The 19,410-nt window shown below is 38.7% G+C and overlaps 1 long non-coding RNA gene across 1 annotated transcript; it reads right to left on the bottom strand.

The window, feature by feature from the left end:
• Positions 1-10,114: 10,114 nt before the first annotated feature.
• LOC120910687 lies at positions 10,115-16,447 on the bottom strand. Its single transcript, XR_005741535.1, has 4 exons — positions 16,387-16,447; positions 15,672-15,760; positions 11,991-12,238; positions 10,115-11,017 (listed from the first exon to the last, which is right to left on the bottom strand). It is a non-coding gene; the product is annotated as an uncharacterized LOC120910687 (long non-coding RNA).
• Between the last annotated feature and the right edge of the window lie 2,963 nt (positions 16,448-19,410).

Genomic DNA, 19,410 nt, shown 5'->3' with positions numbered 1-19,410 from the left:
GCAGCCTGATGAGTGACAAGTAAATGTAGCTATACCAGTGCCCATGAAATACATTCTTACCCGTGCCCATGGAATACAGCCTTACCCGTGCCCATGTAATACAGCCTTACCGGTGCCCATGGAATATAGCCTTACCTTGGTCACTGTAACAAATTCACACCACCTATGATACATGTCACACTGATTCAATGTATCATTAGTTCAGTGTTCTGTCTATCTAAGAGGCAGGACTTTGTTACAGTCCTCCACCTTGCACAGATTGGGATGTCATCACCAGGGAAGCCATCAGATATTTTGGGGCCCCTACACGCTCCACCTCAGGGTAGGAGTCAGAGCCTGGAAGTGCCTAATTACTAATCAGCTGTGGGGGAGAACCAGGGGATGAGAAATGTCTCAGCTTTGTCAGCTTTTGTGAAGACAGTGCGCTTCCCTGTTGCGGAGTGCGGTCTATTCTCTCGAGCTGTCAGCTGGCTGCTGAAGTGCTAATGCTGCTGGAGCCCTGGTCATCACATCCGCCAGTCACTCAGCCACAGACAGATGACAGAGCAGCCCGAGCGGCTGTATCCGACCGATTGGGCTGCTCTGTCTTCTGTCTGTGGCTGAGTGACAGGCTCAGGCAGGAGATCACCCAGTACTTGCGGATGTCCTGGAGCTCACAGCCAAATGCAGGAGAGTCCCGCAAAATTAACACTTGTATCTGCTCAAATAAGCTATACCTCTGCAGTTTGGTAATAATTTACATATTAAAATAAATTTTGCATGCAAAATAGGTTATGCCAGAATGTCAAGGCCACAAAAGAATAAAATAGAGTAGTGGCCCCATGGGATTGTCACCCCTAACACCCATTTGTTTTATAAATACATTTTACTCTTAATAGAGGGCTATAATAATTGTTAAGTACGTGTCACTCCAGGCCATACAAACTATGGCACTCCAGTCAGCATTTACCTAAGGTGTGTCAGCTGGACTCACCTCTGGATTCTCTGCAGCCTTCCTTTTGGATCTTTTGACCTGCTCTCAGCCCAGAATGGAAATTCAACTTCATGAACTTATTCACATGTCTAATTCCCCTGGAGAAAGGCTTTCCTCAGCTATTTTATTATTTTTTTATTTTTTTCTCCCCCACCCTTAGTTTTAACTGGTGACAGCTGTATCTCCACTTACATCTGTGGGCCCTGTGCCTGTATTGTGCCTCTCATTCCAGAAGTGCCAGGGATACTCTACATACTGTTGGTAATATGTTACCTGAGGTCAGCCAGGGAACTTTTCATCCACCTGTAGGCAGACCTGGACTTGAGGCAAGGCCGTAGGAGCATCACATTACCACTGGGACTTTACAGGGACCAGAAAAGGAGGACCACTGACTGGAAGTATCAGTATACAGGCCGACAGGACAGAAGCTACCATGAAAGAATATGCAGGATAAGGAGACACTACTCAGACACCCACATCGCCACTGTTCCTGTTAGTGGGTCTGACGCTGCTACCACAGCATGATCAACACCTCTGCAACAGGATCCTCATCAGGCTCTGAGGGCTGGGAGTGTACACAGACTTCAGTTTGTTCTGTCTGCTTCAGTCTCCTCTGTGTGAGTGTGCTATGTCTGTCAGCCTTTAGCCATCCCTTCCTGTTCACTTTCAGCTCTCTAGTGCTTTCATTTATATTTCACTTATCACACTTATGACCTGTGAAATGTCTTTATTGTGTTTTCATTTGCTGAAGTTATTGCAGATACAGTACTGTGCTAGGATGGTTAGTCTGCCTGTGCAGTATACAGCATGTCAGGGTTGTTAGGGAAGATGGTGTGGTTACATGTGTGCCTAACAGGCTGATCAGTCAGCTTATAATCATTAGCTTTTCTGAGGGTTTTATTTACTATCTTCGCAGGAATTATGATAATGCACTATTGGATGCTTGTCTACTTTACATTTGGGACAGGATCTTTTATTGAAGAGCAGCAGCTGTGACCCCGGGAGAATAGTTTATCAATTCCTATTGGATTGGGATCCAAGGCTTATGTTGTATGCCTATGAGCAGCTGTGACCCCAGGAGGATAGTTTATCAATTCCTATCGGATTGGGAGCTAAGGCTTATGTTGTATCACTATGAGGTGAGAGTTCTGGGAGCACTGAGGTGTTGTGACAGCATCTAGAGTCTCTGGGAATCATTAATAGGCATCTTTCCACTATTTTCACTATTGTAACACTGGATTAGCTACGTTATTTGACTCTATTTACTGGTATCAACCTACTTATCACCTTATTGTCCATATCATTATTACTGATTATGTTGCTTTTATTGAAGGTTTTGCGCAATATCACTGTACATAATACATAGTTTTGCATGTGTAGTTGTGAACACTTTTAGGTTTTGCAGCATATCCACTTTTATTGATTCAGATTATTGTTTAATTGATTATTCATGGCTACCTGGTAGTGCAGAGGACTATTCATATTTTATCCCAGTACAGCAGGTCGTGACCCCCGGTGCAGCATGTCGGTGTCCTACCAGTACAGTGCGGGATCGTTATCAGAAATTATCGGGAATTGCATGACACAGTGGGGATCTCGGGCCGTGACAGGTAATGTATTGTATGGGAAATACCGATCTCTGTAATGTCCCTCCTCCTGCCTGCATTGGAACAGTGCGCTGTCAATCACAATGCCGATGGTAGGAGGGACATTACAGAGATCAGTATTTCACATACAATACAACACCTGTCACAGCTTGAGATCCCTGCTGTGTTATGCGGTGATTTGTGATCCCACTCTCCATAGAGATGGTGAGCCTGGGGGGGCAGTGACTGGCAGGGAGCAGAGGAGGAGGAGGGAGTAGAGAGGAGAAAGAGGACAACTCCTCCATGGGCAGCACAGACCGGGGGCTGTGAGACGACCTCCGCTGACTACAGGAAATAGAACTCCCTGCTTGCTTTACAGAGAACAACAAGGGGGAGTTTGAGACCAGTGGCTAAGGATACAGGAGAAATAGCAGGCAGCGGTCTGACAAACAGGATGTCACTGGGCAATAACAGTTTTTCAGCAAGATTAGCAGGCTACTACAGAGGAACTACTGAGTTTAGAAGAACATGGAGAGCATAGTTGGTGAAGGTAGGAAATCAGCAACAAGGTTCTGCTTTAAAGCTGTAAGTGAAAAACTGTGAAAAATAGCAAAAATGGTTGGACAGCCTGAGTTGAAAATGGGAGGCAGAGCCTAGCAGCAAAAGGGTTAAGGCAAGGAGCCTTGAAACCAATCATAATTAATTATTCAAACTTCTCTACATTAAATACTGTATTTATTGGCATATAACACTCACTTTTTCACCCTGAAAATAGAGGGTAAACTGTGCCTGCGTGTTATATGCAGGGGGCTGTAGAAAGTTTTTTTCCTGAAACTTCCCTCTTAAAGTTAGGGTGCGTGTTATACGCCTATAAATACGGTATATATGTATATGTATGTACTATAGGACTTTAAGGGATCAAAAAATATTTTATATACATAATATTCAGTTAGAGAGGGACAAGTCCAAGATGGTTGCCACCATAGAGAAGTGAATGCTACGGGTATACTCACTGTAGCATCTTCCGACTGATTGAACATTGATAGTTATCCATTCTAATCATAGATCTTTCTTGTCTATGTATTACATGATAGAGCTATGGGAATTTTCTGAGGAGATCCTGACTGAATGTGATATTTATGGGGATAATTTTCCACTCTAAACCAGTGTCTCGAAACTTTTTTTCACTTTGGATAGAGTAAGGAAGGGTTATTTTCCATTTTTTTTCCTTTCTATCTATGCCCCATTGGGGAGATTTTCCTTCACTTCCTGTCCCACAGCCAAAACAGGAAGTCAAAGGGAATCCCTCCAAAGTGAGGGGATTCCTGGTTTACCCAAGCGTAACCAGGACTAGTGTCCCCATTTATGTTCAATTATACATTCAGTAAAAGTGGTAAACAGGACAAATAGAGAGAGTGAGTCTTCCTAGTGGGGGCACAGGCAGTCATGAAAAATGTACAGGTGTTCTAATCCATCTCCACTGTCTAAAACTTAAAAAAAAAAAAAAACATTCCTTCAGCTATACTTTAGGACTACACCAAGATTGGGAGTATGTTTTATTATTGGATATACTGCATTCTTATGCTTAAATGCTTTATATACCTATTCTAACTGTGAGATCCCTTTATTGTACAATAATTATTTATCACAATATATAGTTCATGGGGACTATCTTAGTAAGACCAGTGCTGGAGCTAAAGTTTATGGGACTTATTCTCCTCTTGCCTTCTATCAGACTTCCACGGAAATGCTATGTCACCTTCTTCTGCATGGACAAATTAGTGTTATTACAAATGAGCTATACTACAGTATATGTTCGCAGAATTTAATATGTGGATAATTCTTCAATTGAGATATATATATATATATATATATATATATATATATATATATATATATATATATATATATATATATATATATATATATATATATATATATATATATATATATATATGCCTATATTGAATGATTACATATGTATAATGACAGACATGTTATGCAGTGTTGGTTTTGTAAGTGCAACCATGTAATGTGTTCCTGTATTGGGTACATACTGTAATACTGTATACTTCTATACAGACTAGATAAATATGTATTTTCCTTTTTTTTTGTATACTGTATAGAGTAGTCACCTAGCGTTCTGAAGAAGGTGAATGTTTCTTCAACAAAATAAGTAGAGTCACTGCTCATCAAACCTTTCACCACAGTTGCTATGCTTAGACTTTCATTTACTTGTAACACCATTGTGATTATTATTATGTTAAGGTATGATAAACAATATTTGCAACATGATGATGTTTAGAAATGAGCTGAAAGGCATACTATTTTTGAGCCCTGCTAAGCTGGGCTTTTTTGTGTGTCTTTAACATGTTTTTTTCATAATTAAAAATTATGAATTTTAACTGAATTTGATGTATTGAAAACCCTTTTACCCTTAAAGTCCCATAGTTCATATATTCTGTATGCCTATATATTTGGAGATTATTGGACTTTGACTGGGTATGTCCATAAAATACTTTCTATGTACTCTATTTGAAAGAAATTCTGACTAGGGTCACTGCCATATTGCAATGTACAATTAAATAAGCTTGACAGAGAACTCTAACAAATTGATAATAACTTGCAAAAGTACCAAAACTAATGCAATCCGGCTGCTTAAAAAATAATAATGATACATCACTACAATAATTGCTAAAGAAAAAACAAATGTCATGTCTGTATTTAAGTTTGCATATCAGGAATAATATTCTTTACAGTCTATTTTATAGTTAGCCACTGTACCAGTTTTAGATTTAGGTTGCACATTGAGTCAGAACCTGAACATCTGCCAATGTGTAGGCTTTAAAACCCAATCTGGCAGCTACGCTTGTAATCTTCTTTGGGAATTGGTCGTGGAGAGAACAAGAAAGGCAATTTGCTTTCCAAGCTGGTCTGCATTGTACAAGTCTTACGCTTAGCCAAATTTTCACCCCTGATTACTCATAATGAAGTATACACAGAGATCTTCCCAAAAGTGACACTTCAAAACAGATACTGATGGGTCCTCAGGGAAATCTGTCCAGGTTGGATCAATAAATATATGCTTTTTTCAAGGAATAATAGTATGCATTCTTAAGTAACCTTACAAAGGATTTTAGTATATCTTATAAACATGATAATCAAAACACACTGTTATTTAACTGCATATGCCCACATTTGTAAAACGATCCAAGGAAATACACTAAAACATGCAGGAATGCTAATTATTTTGGGCATTTATTTAATAGGTATAAAATATAGTAGCATACTGCTAACCAGGCCAACTAAAAGAATTAAAAGATTACACTGATCCCATAAAATTACATGGTTTCTTCCTTGCAATCTATGCTAATTGCTATAGAAACAACTGCCTTTGATATCCATGCCATATGAAAATGTTTACAGTAATCATCAAATAAACTCAATCACTAATTGCAATGTTCTATGCCATCTCTTGTATTACAGTGTATCATTGCCATTTCTTACTGACTTATGGTCTAAAAGTTTGCATGGCTCAATAAAGTCACCAGGTGGAGTAGTCAGCACATTGTGATTATTCTTGTAGTTGTCATAAGTCGTGTCTTGGTATCTGTCTAGGGGTATGAATGCACACTTTGCTGCAGCCAGTAATGGTGTACACACTACTGACACAATGAATCACATGGTGTAAGCAATTTAGTCATTGTTTAGGAAACTTATTACAGGAAAGTAATTGCATGTCAAATATGTTGTACATTATTTGAAATAGCTAATATTTTGTGAATATTTAGTCTTTGATACCACTTCTTGTGATCAAATGGAGCATCACTATCAGTAGTTAGGTATTAATAACATCAAGTCCAGTAATAGAAAGTCTGTTGTAGAGATCTTCCAGCATCTTGTAAAACATTTAGAACCAAATGTTCAGTTTCTCCATTTTCAATGAAAAATGGGAACAAACAATCCACTCAATATGAAAACAAAATGTACTGTACACCAGGATTCACTGCAGAGATCTGGCTGTCTATGACCAGCATTAGAATAGGAAACCATCAGTATAAAGACAATTCCCTTGATAAAGTCTGTCATTATATACAAAGTGGTCATGGTTTTCTTAACTCTTATATGCTTTTTACTTTCATACAGAACATTGCAATATTAAGGTGTATGATTTTGTGTCCTACTCCATCTGAAACATTTATTGAAAAGAGATAAAGAGTAATCATTTTCAAAGGGAAAAAATCTAGCAAATAAAAAAACAAACAAAAAAAATATATATATTATGCAGTATAGCATATATAATTGCAACATAACCATATTATAATTTAAAGTTATTAAAAATTACCTTTCTTTTTCAATCTACTGTGCTGTGATTGTCTGTAAAATCCAATGCAATATAGCAACCTGGAGGTGTTCTGTACACAGTTGGTGTAGGAGACACCCCCAGGAATGTCATTTCAGCTTGTGTGGTTGGTTTCTTTTTGGTGAGATGCTCCAAAAGGGTTAATCAGTTCTAAATGGAAGCAGACTTTGGAACTTGCCTCATTAGAACACAAGTGCATCAGTTGGCTAATAATGAAAAAGTCATCCCCATTCAGAATCAGTATCCAAAAGACATAGAACAAATAGCACAAACAGGTAGGAATCGACAACAAAAGTGTGTGCACTGTACATTGAACATTGAGTTAAGGGCTCTAGACATGGGCTGAATATTGGGCGACATCAGCCGGTTCAAAAGAAACTGCCCGACATTTGGCCCATGTGTACGGCAGCTGGTTCATAGGGGCATGACATGAAAATGAATCCGATCAGCACTCTCAACCTAGTTAGTACAGCAGATCCTCCTGAGCTCATCAGTTTTTTACGTTCAGCCCCATTGATTGAACAATAAAAAAACTGTACCAGGCTTAACTTTGGATGGACATCATAAACTCTATTCAGCTTCATCTATATGTGACTTCTGTACATTTGTCATCTGTTTTTGTTGATATATTGACAGAGCTGTAAGCTAATTGTTTCATTTCTTATAAGTAAAACAGAAATTGTCCTCACAAACAATAGTAACTCATGATTTAATTAAAACTGATAGACGATAAAGGCATATCTGCTTCCTTCTTCACAGATTGCCAAAATCTTTTTATTATCTTTGCCCCTGAAGTTCAATATTCCTTTTGTGTAGTCATAACAATTTTGTCTTCTAAGCAGATTCCAAGAAAGTTGAAAATAATGTAATTGTTCAGGCAGATTATGTCCTTGATCAGACAGTGTAGAAAAGGCCATATCCATGTCTGGTCTTTTTTAGGCATTGTCAGATGTTTAAAATACAGTTTTTGTAATTGTGCCTAAGCATGACTTTTCAAAGATTTTTAATACATTTGTACTAGTTGTCTTTGAAGTGTCTTTTCAGAAACTACAATGTGACATAATAGTTACTACAAAGAAAGTTTAAATACAAATTCACTAAGAAACGTGAACATAATTAAGTGAATGATTTTGTGCATTAAATTTTTAAGCTCATCTACATTGGTACTGAAAGCTCAGCATGTTTCTGACATAGATAAACAAATCAGAAAAATATGGCACTTGGTTTATGGCATGTCATAAATGGCAAGCTCACTGCAGTATCACAAAGTTTGATGTTGCAACCCCTAGTCCCTGCTATATTTCCCTACCAGTAATATCACATGCCCAAGTGTTCATATGTAGGCCAACTCTGTTAGAAGCAAAAAACAAAACTATATGTCACTTGTCCAACTAAAAATCAGTTCTCTTGTACTTGACCATTTACATGAAAAGATGATTTGATATTAGGTAACATATTTTCTCCATACAAATATGATTGTGCAGACTGGCATTTACAGTGCCTTTAAAAAGTATTCATATTTTTTTGGGGGTTGATATGTAATACTCCAACACAAAGTGGCACAAAATTGTGAAGTGAAAGGAAAATGATAAATGGTTTTCAAATTGTTTTATAAATATATATACGTGTGGCGTGCATTTGTATTAAACCCCCCTGAGTCAATACTTTGTAGAACCACCTTTCACTGTAATTACAGCTGCAAGTCTTTTTGGGGATGTCTCTACCAGCTTTGCTCATCTAGAGAGTGAGGCCTCGTACACACGACCAAGGAACTCGGCGGGCGAAACACATCGTTTTCCTCGTCAAGTTCTTGTTAGGCTTGTCAAGGAACTCGACAAGCCAATTTTCTCCATGCTCTCTTTTTGGCTTGTCGAGTTCCTCGACAGTTTCCTCGCTAAAAAATTTACACACGACCGGTTTCCTCGGCAAAAAAATCTCCCACCAAGTTTCTTGATGGATTCTGCCAAGGAAACTGGTCATGTGTACGAGGCCTGACATTTTTGCCCATTGTTCTTTAAAAAATATCTCAAGCTCTGTCAGATTGGATGGAAAGTGTCTGTGAACAGCAATTTTTTCAGTCATGCCACATATTCTCAGTTGGCTTTATGTCTGGACTTTGATTGGGCCATTCTAACAAATGAATATGCTTTGATCTAAACCATTCCATTGTAGCTCTGGCTGTATGTTTAGGGTCATTGTCCTGCTGGAAGGTGAACCTCCACCCCAGTCTCAAGTCTTTTGCAGAGTCTAACAGGTTTTCTTCTAAGATTGCCCTGTATTTTGCTCCATCCATCTTCCCATCAACTCTGACCAGCTTCCCTGTCCTTGCTGAAGAAAATGGTGTTTTCAGGGTGATGTGCAGTGTTCGTTTTCATCCACAAAATGTTAAATTTTGGTCTCATCTGACCAGAGAACCTTCTTCCACATGTTTTCTGTGTCCCCCATGTGGCTTCTCGCAAACTGCAAACGGGACTTCTTATTGCTTTCTTTCAACAATGGCTTTCTTCTTGCCACTCTTCCACGTCATCTGGAGCACTCCAGATGACGTCAGGTCGACGAAACCGGTCAAGCAAACAGACAGAACGTCACAATACACTTCTGAAATTGTATCTGTCAGAATAAAATGCTTTATTGAATCTGCTCAAATGTGAGTACTCACTTTTAACGAATAAAGAAATAGTTTTTAAAACAATATCACACTATTTGGGATTCCTTTTCTCCTGTATATGGGCTAACATTGGAAGCATCATCAGGAGCACGGGGGGACGAAATACTGCCAGAGTACCGCACAGTGGCACACACTGTGAACGCTTTACACCCCAAGAGGGGGTGGAGGATTCGGTGAGTGTGGGCCATATAAGAGCACGGATTGCTGTGGTCACTTTTAGGAATTTAGCAACAGTTTTTTCATTTGGCACTGAGCACATTGAAAACTCAGCACTTTGGATATAAAGATCACATTGATTCACCTTTTAAATATGGACTTTTAATTTAATTTATGCACCAACTAATATTGTTTACTACCGGACATTTTTGGGTCTTTGGACCATTACACAAGCAGGATTTTCTGTGAATTTTATTATTTATATTTTTTGTGTATTTTATTATTTTCTACCACACCTTTCTTTCCCTATATTTAATTACACGCATCTCTGCAGGACTGCACATTAGCATAGGCACGTATGCACTTTATATAGACGCTATTTTATAGGTACCACAAGTCTTTTATTATTTATATTTTCACATTGCAATACATTCCAACCCTCAGTATTTTATGAATTTATTAAATTATCGCCACTTCTACTTTCTAACTCTATCCAATCAATTACTCCACTTTGGTGGAACTAAATATGTAGAGCCAGCTGCTTTATAAAATTCATTGCTGGGCGTCAAACCCCATTTTTATATATACATTTCCCACTGGCATTGGAGTTTTCCTTTCTATTGCGCGGATTTATATACACACTTCTCATGACAAATATTGAAACATTTCGAGGGGAATGGATACTTTTTCAAGGCACTGGATATATTATGGAAATAAAGGGGGATTGACCTAGAAGATGCCTAGGTTACATACAAAATTAAAGCTGAATACAAGAAAAAATATTAAATACACAGATTACTGTAAGTAAATGAGAACTTTTTTTACCTATTTCTGTCCATTCAGTCTTAACATGTACACAGGCCTCTGACAAAGAACAGTGCAGTCTAACTAAGCAGTCTTCTAATCTCAATGCAAGGACTGCAAAAGGCTGAAAGCAAGTCAAATCAAGGTCAAAAAATATATTCAAAGTATGAATTAAAATGTATATAAAGTCATTAGCAATCAATTTACAAGTTTTTTTTTAACATCCTCGTAATAAGCAAAATTTACCATATTTAAATTTGAGATGTGCACATCCATTACCAAGTGGGGGCTTCCCAGCCAAGTTGCTAAGGGGGCATCAGCATGAAACATGCATGTAATTGTACATGCCTGTCAATTCTATCACAGCTCTGAATCTGTGGTCAAAAGTAATATCATCGTGAAATCATAGGAAGTGGAGCAGAAGATAGACGACTGTCAGGATTGCCAAGTACTTAGAATTAGTTTGGCTAAAAAAAAGAAAAAAATAGTAGTTTATGAACATGAACATGCACTTTGGATATGGTTTAGGCAATATTTTGTGTTTAGTTTACATATGGTTTAAAGCCTAACTCCATAAAACAAACCAAAACAAAATTCAATAGTGTGCGTTATGCATGACTTACCTTACTGCTTATTGTTAGTGCCAAATACTCACTGAAAGTCCTGATTTCTTCTATGTGGAATAGTGGTTTACTGCTCTGGGGATCCACCACCGTACAACACTCTATTATCCCTTTCATCACTGCCCCTATTTATGTGTTCTCAAGTTCATTGATTTGAGAGGACCCTGCCACTGGAAAGTTTGCCACCTCCAATAGGAAGCCTCCACATCAAGCAAGCAGTGATGTGGCAGTGTGCACACTGTAATTTTTACTTCAACTTCTAACTGCAATACTGCAAGACGTATAAACCATTTCACATCAGCACATCTTTGCACATGCTCTTATATTTGTAAATCCCCAGTGATTCTAACATTTGAAACACTGCTGGGGGACTGCATAGTATAGGGTTTACAAAGCAAATAACACCAAGTTTTTTTCATGTAATGCAAGCCCAAAATGTTTCAGAATAATACTATTTAACAACTGAAAAAGAAAATCCCTCATTTAAATTGTTCGTTTTTAAAAGGTTTACAATACATACGTAGTACGAACAAAAGGTGCATCATCTGTATTGAAAATAAGTGAGTCGCTGATCGCATAGGTAAAAATGTAATAAAAAGTTTAAATATTCTCTTCAAGAAACAAATTTTACAAGGTGGTCCAGCTGAGGAAAGCAGTGTAAATAAATTGATCTGAAGCATGAAATGCAGTCAGATTCTGAAGTATGTGTACATTTAAAGCAGAACTCCAGTCTAAAAATAACAGGATAATCAAGAATAGCCCAAAAATACAAAAACAAGCTATAACTACAATATTCACCTTCGGTTCCCAACAGTACCTTATTTTCTGCTAGGTGTCCTCAGTCTAATGGCAATCATTATCCAAACCACTTCCTCTGAGTGCAGGTACACCTGGACCTGCCCTGGCCTGTTACTGGACAGTGAAGAGTGAAGCAGAGCTGTGCTGAGCTAATTTCTCTGTCACTCAGAGATTTTTATTCCTCTGCTTTCTCGTTTTCCATTCCAGCACATGAACTGATAGGTTTCTTGTGCTTCTTCTTCCTATCATGCTCCAGTTCTGCTTCTGCTACAGGGACAGCAAAGAGGTTAATACCAGGTCAAATGCAGGTACCTTTACTGTTTGAATTTGAAAAATACATTTAATGTTGTATATAGAGCTACATTAATATGTGTTTTTTTTTGTCTGTATGGAGTTCAGCTGTAAAAATGTCACTGCAATAAGTAGAGCACACTATTTAGTGAAAGCATATATGTATGAAGTGTTTGGTTCAATACACCTGTTTTATACAGGGTGCTCCATAGAATTTAATGGGTGTCAGGAATGTGACCCTGTTTTATGAGTAATTTTGTATGAGATTGCAGCCCTAATGTCCTGTAATTTAAGGAACAGACCGATACACTCAGGACAAATTGTATTATATTCTTTTTCTACAATTGTTGGCTGTTTTTCAGCAACATATTTCATGTAAAAAACCTAATTGTCAAAGCATTCAATTAGCTTAACATCCAATTACTAGTGTTTCCTAGGTTTCAGACTATAAAGGCTCAATGGATTTAATTTAATCCCTGACTGTGAACAGATGGACGGATTTCAGGTCTTTGTAAAACTAAGTTGCTTGTGCTCTAGTCAACACCTCTTCTGTGCAGGATGATCATTTTGTCACACTCAAACTTTTTTCTCCATCTGTAAAATAGAGTTTTTAAAGTTTAATTGAAGGCATTTAGCCCTCTGAGTATTATTTTCTAAAGCGGAGTTTGAATTTCGTGATTTTATATTGTTAATTACAGTTGCACAACAATATATATTTGATTAGAGTGTTCTTATATTTAATTGTTGGCATAAAAAGATGAAAATCAGTAACACTTGCAATTTACCTTGTAATATTAATGTTGATTAGTTTCAATAGATTTAAAGTAGGAAAAAAAAACTGAGGAAATGTTTTTGCTGCAAGCATATACAGGCAGTAGCAAATGGACGAAAAAACTCTGGATAGCCGCACTCCAAAATAACTAAAATAAAGTTGGTCTTTTATTTTCAAATGCACATGCATTCACCGCAAACAACAGGTACAGAAATGTCCGACGCGTTTCACGCTGTACTTCAGCGCTTAGTCATGGCAGGCAGTACCCGGGTTACAAACAAGATAGGGACTATAGGTTTGTTCTTAAAGGGGTTGTAAAGGTAAAACTTTTTTTCCCTAAATAGCTTCCTTTACCTTAGTGCAGTCCTCCTTCACTTACCTCATCCTTCAATTTTGCTTTTAAATGTCCTTATTTCTTCTGAGAAATCCTCACTTCCTGTTCTTCTGTCTGTAACTACACACAGTAATGCAAGGCTTTCTCCCTGGTGTGGAGAAAGCCTCCTGAGGGGGCGAGCAAGAGTGTCCACTAACACACAGCTCCTTTCTCTATCTGCAAAGTAGAGAGTGTCCTGACCCTCCTGCTCGCCCCCTCAAGAGGCTTTCTCCACACCAGGGAGAAAGCCTCACATTACTGTGTGGAGTTTCAGACAGAAGAACAGGAAGTGAGAAGTTCTCAGAAGAAATAAGAACATTTAAAAGCAAAATCGAAGGATGAGGTAAGTGAAGGAGCACTGCACTAAGGTAAAAGAAGCTATTTAGGGAAAAAAAGTTTTACCTTTACAACCCCTTTAACCACTTAAGACCTGGACCAAAATGCAGCTAAAGGACCCTGCCAGGTTTTGCGATTCGGCACTGCGTCGCTTTAACAGACAATTGTGCGGTCGTGCGACGTGGCTCCCAAACAAAATTGGTGTCCTTTTTTTACCACAAATAGAGCTTTCTTTTGGTGGTATTTGATCACCTCTTTGGTTTTTATTTTTTGCTCTATAAACAAAAATAGAGCGACAATTTTGAAAAAAATTCTATATTTTTTACTTTTTGCTATCATAAATATCCCCCAAAAATATATAAAAAAACATTTTTTTTTTCCCTCGGTTTTGGCCGATACGTATTCTTATACCTATTTTTGGTAAAAAAAAATTGCAAGAAGCGTTTATCGGTTGGTTTGCGCAAAATTTATAGCATTTACAAAATAGGGGATAGTTTTATTGCATTTTTATTATTATTATTTGTTTTACTACTAATGGCAATTTTTTTCGTGACTGCGACATTATGGCGGACACTTTGGACAATTTTGACACATTTTTGGGACCATTGTCATTTTCACAGCAAAAAATGCATTTAAAATGCATTGTTTTCTGTGAAAATGACAATTGCCGTTTGGGAGTTAACCACAGGGGGCGCTGATGGGGTTATGTGTGACCTAAAGTGTGTTTACACCTGTAGGGGGATGTGGCTGTACGTGTGACATCATCGATTGTGTCTCCCTATAAAAGGGATCACACGATCAATGACGCCGCCACAGTGAAGAATGGGGAAGCTGTGTTTACACACAGCTCTCCCCGTTCTTCAGTTTCGGGGACCGATCGCGTGACTCGTCACGGAGCTTCGGACCGGGTCGCGGGAGCGTGCCGCAGGCGCACGCCCGTGACCCACGGCTGGGTACTAGCACAGGACATACCTGTACGTGCATGTGCCCAGCCATGCCATTCTGCCGACGTATATGTGCAGGAGGCGGTCCTTAAGTCGTTAAGTTGAATCTGTTTGTAAGTCGGAACATGTACATGTTTTAAGTGTAACTCCAGCCAAAAAATCTATTTTTAAGCTTTTTGGATAACATAGAGAAGGGTTATCACCCCTGTAACATTTGTTTTGCTGTCTGTGCCCCAGTTCAGAAGATTTCACCTCACTTTCTGTCCCAATGACAATTGGATTTTGAAAATTTGGGGTTGTTAGGGAAACAAGGATTGGTTATAAAGCATCAGTGGAGACACCTTTTTCCCATAATAACTCATACAGGAGTGAACTTCCCTTCCTAGGGGTAGATTTCCTCTCACTTCCTGTTGTCTTCCTCCGTTTGTAAGTAGGAGTCATTTGTAAGTCGAATGTTTGTAAGTAGGGGAACGCCTGTACTTCCCTAAACTGGTGCTACAGTACCTGTGCATGTATTACCTTTATTTTACTAATGCTAAAGTGCATCATAGCCAGATGAAAAGGGAAGGGCTACTCTCAAAAAGGAAGACACTGCTTTCCAAAGTAAAAAAAAGAATTGCTATATTTTGCAAGAGGGACCCACTGCCTAAACAATAGTATAACACTAGCCTGAGAGAGTAGGCCCTGTTTTTTTTCACAGGGGCTAGCGTTACAGAATAAAAATACAAATGTATTATTATATTTCATGTGTTTAATTATTTAATTATTTAAAATAAATAAAATATAAATAGTTATTATAATCTTATAATCTCATTGGGGAAGGGGTATTTATTCACAGTGAATCAATCTATCACAATATTATCATAACAAAAATTGCAGCACAATCAACAAAAATATAAATGTCCATGAAAAGTCCTCAAAAGAAAGCAAATAACCAGCAGAAGATGCTCAGTCCCATCACCAAAAACAATAGTGGCCACTCACCTTAGGAACATGACCCCTGAGCTAGCAGGACAGTCATATCACACTTTCCCCTTTGGGGGGTCACATATTGGATGGAAACACTGCTGATCCTGAATGAAAGAACATCAGATATGTCAAGTGGATATAAAAAATCTAAATAGGGACAAACAGTGCTTTCTGCTAAAAGCTTTACTTAAAAAAGGAATTAAAATCACACTTACAAAACTTGACACTTTTCATGAGTTCATAGTAGAACGCTCAATATAGAACAATACAAGCTGATTGGTAAGAAGTTGACCTCAGAGACATGACTTCTTCTCCCGGACACGTTACATCCTGGGTTACATCCTGTCTGTGTCAATATAATGCCACTGCAACCATGGAAACAAGAAAGCCACCAATGCCCCCAGCAACTTTGAAGCGTTGCCAACAAGCCTCCAGGGTACAGCGATACCAAGAATCAACTAAAATCATGCCAAATAATTTATAATACAAACTTAAAAATAACATATAAAAGAAATTCCTGTGGAACTTTTGGTCCAGGGACAAGGAAAACCAACAGACTCTTTCACTAAAGGGGCATATTTGTGTTATGCGTCTGATTTTCTTTTTTTTTAAATCTGCTTTAAATCTGATTAAAAGCAGATCTAAACCCAATCACCAAGAGTTTCCAATAAGTTTTCAATATTTGTAACTTTTTTAACTTTTTTTATCTGCAGCTACAATAACATAATACCTTGTCATATATTTTCAGACACCCCCACCACCCACGAGTATGTGCACGAAGACTTGAAAAGAGGTTGGAGAAGATCAGTATCAAAGCTGAAATGCAAAACATAGTATACACAAATTGCAATTGTTTTATAAACTAAATGTCACGTTGGGGTTTGGATTCATTTGCATGCATGCATGCCAACCGTTCCCTTTTAACACATTTGGAGATGCTTGAATACTAGGGTGCCCTAATATGCAAATACCAATTTCAGAATTAACGGTTGAGACTTAGGTTTACCCAGCCATCCACTTTCCTACAACTTCCTAATAGACAGAGAGACAGAAATCATACTCATTATTTAGAATTTGCAGGAGGTGGGAGAGTGGTTTAGCCCATAACTTTTCATTCTTGAATTGGTATTTGTATATTAAAGCACTCTGGTACTTTTGTTCCCTGGGGTGCTCAAAAGTTTTATGTATGCACCTGTGGAAATCTACACATTAAATAAACCAAGTAAAATACTTACCTACCAGACACTGTGAGCACATAGCAGGCAACTTCAGGTAGCTGCATGTGACCCTAACATTAACTACAAGGAAATAGGGTATTCACTTTGCAAGGGAAGTTGCATTGCATGAGGTAATTACCCCCATGGCTTAGTAAATGTGATGAAGTTTTACTTTGTAAAGTATACCTAATATGCGAAAAAAATGCATTTTGCTTGCACATGATTAGATGATGAAAGTCAGTAGAATTTTCCCTCAATCGCTAAGCTCTGGGGATAATATCCATGAAAAGTGAACAGCCTTTTTTTTGTTAAATCAACCCAAAGTTTTGAAAATTAACCCCAATGTTTAAAAAAAAAACAGGTAAGCACATTGTTTCAGTACATCAATATGGGAAATAGGCAGAAAAAAAATATTGTGATAAGAATTTAACCCTTCCATACTCTATCTAAAAGAAAACAAAGTTACACCAATCTGTAGGCATGTTGACCTAAAGCATAATGTAATCCCTTCTTGTATTGGTTTCTTTCTAGATCATGTAAACCAACATGCCAAAGGGGGATGTTGATAAGATCATATTACGCAAGACTGCATTTACTTGTTAAGAGCTACACGAACACTTGGTTGTAACAATGTTATTTCTTATAAACCATTCCTACAAATGTATCCTTAACCACGTCAGCCCTGTACCATTTGTCAGCTTAAAGACCAGAGGACTTTTTTCAATTTAACACTGCGCTGCTTTAACTGGTAATTGCGCGGTCATGCAATGTTGTACCCAAACGAAAATAAAAAATATATATATTTTATACTTTTTGTTATAAGAAAAATGTAATAAACTAAATTTCATACATTTAGGCCAAAATTTATTCAGCCACATGTCTTTTGTAAACAAATGTCAATAGGCGTATATTTACTGCTAACGTTTTAGGCCGGGATTCAGAAAGATTGGCGTTTCTTTAGAGCGGCGTAGCGCATCTGATATGCGCTACACCGACGTAACCTAGAGTGGCTCGTACTGTATTCACAAAGCACTTGCTCCCTTTCTTATGTCGGCGTAACGTAAATAGGCCAGGGGTAAGCCCGCGTAATTCAAAGTAGCAAGGCAGTAGGCGTGTTGTATTATAATGAAGCGTGACCCCATGTAAATGCATGGCTGATCGAACGGCACATGCGCGTGCATGCTCAGAATCACGTTGCAAATACTCCCTAAGATCTGTCGGCTCAATGTTTTTGACGTGAACGGAACCTACGCCCAGCCCCATTCACGTACGACTTACGCAAACAACGTAAAATACGACGCTGCTCCGACGTTTCCGACGTCCGTACCTTAACATGACTTACCCCTGCTTTATGAGGGGTAACTTTACGCCGGACGTAAGCCTTACATAAACGGCGTAGCTAAATCCGACGGGCGCAAGTACGTTCGTGAATCGGCATATCTAGGTCATTTGCATATTCAACGCGTAAATCTACGGAAGCGCCCCTTGCGGCCAGCGTAAATATGCACCCAAGATACGACGGCTTAGGAGACTCACATCGGTCGTATCTTGGCAAATTTCAGGCGTATCGCAGTTCCTGAATGCACGTATAGATACGACGGCGCACATTTGGACTTACGACGGTGTATCTGGAGATACGTCGTCGTAAGTCCTTTCTTAATCCCGGCCATAGTGTCTACAAACTAGGGTACATTTTCTGGAATTTACACAGCTTTTAGTTTATGACTGCCTATCTAATTTCTTGAGGTGCTAAAATGCCAGGGCAGTACAAAACCCCAAAAGGCCTCTTCACTAGTGTACCTTCGATTTGCCATTTTGGGCTCTAAATTTACTAGTGAGATTCATATGTAAAAAAGCTCCTAGGCTGTCAGCAACTGTATAAAACACTACCAAAAAAACTGTTAGCGATCGCAGGGATCAGGCCTCACTCTTCGAATGCTGCAGTTATGTATATTGGCCCAGATTCACGTAGATGGGCGCAAAATTGTGCGGGCGTAACGTATCTCATTTACGTTACGCCGCCGCAAGTTTTTCAGGCAAGTGCTTTATTCACAAAGCACTTGCCTGTAAAGTTGCGGCGGCGTAGCGCAAATCACCCGGCGGAATTCAAATTTGGCGGGTAGGGGGCGTGTTTCATTTAAATGAAGCGCGTCCCTGCGCCGAACGAACTGCGTATGCACCATCCCTAAAATATCCCAGTGTGCATTGCTCCAAATGACGTCGCAAGGACGTCATTGGTTTCGGCGTGAACGTAAATGACGTCCAGCCCCATTTACGGACGTAAATTTTTACATTTTCGACGCGGGAACGACGGACATACTTAACATTGGCTACGCCTCATAGACCCAGGGACAACTTTACGCCGGGAAAAGCCTAACGTAAACGTCGTAACTTTACTGCGTCGGCCGCGCGTACGTTCGTGAATTTGGGTATATAGCTAATTTGCATACTCGATGCGGAAATCGACGGAAGCGCCACCTAGCGGGCCAAAAAAAATTGCAGTTTAGATCCGACGGCGTAAGAGACTTACGCCTGTC

The sequence above is a fragment of the Rana temporaria genome, chromosome 8, assembly GCF_905171775.1.
Source record: "Rana temporaria chromosome 8, aRanTem1.1, whole genome shotgun sequence".
Taxonomy (NCBI): Eukaryota; Metazoa; Chordata; class Amphibia; order Anura; family Ranidae; genus Rana; species Rana temporaria.
The sequence above is the reverse complement of the archived record's forward strand: the minus strand, read 5'-3'. Positions and strand labels throughout refer to the sequence as shown.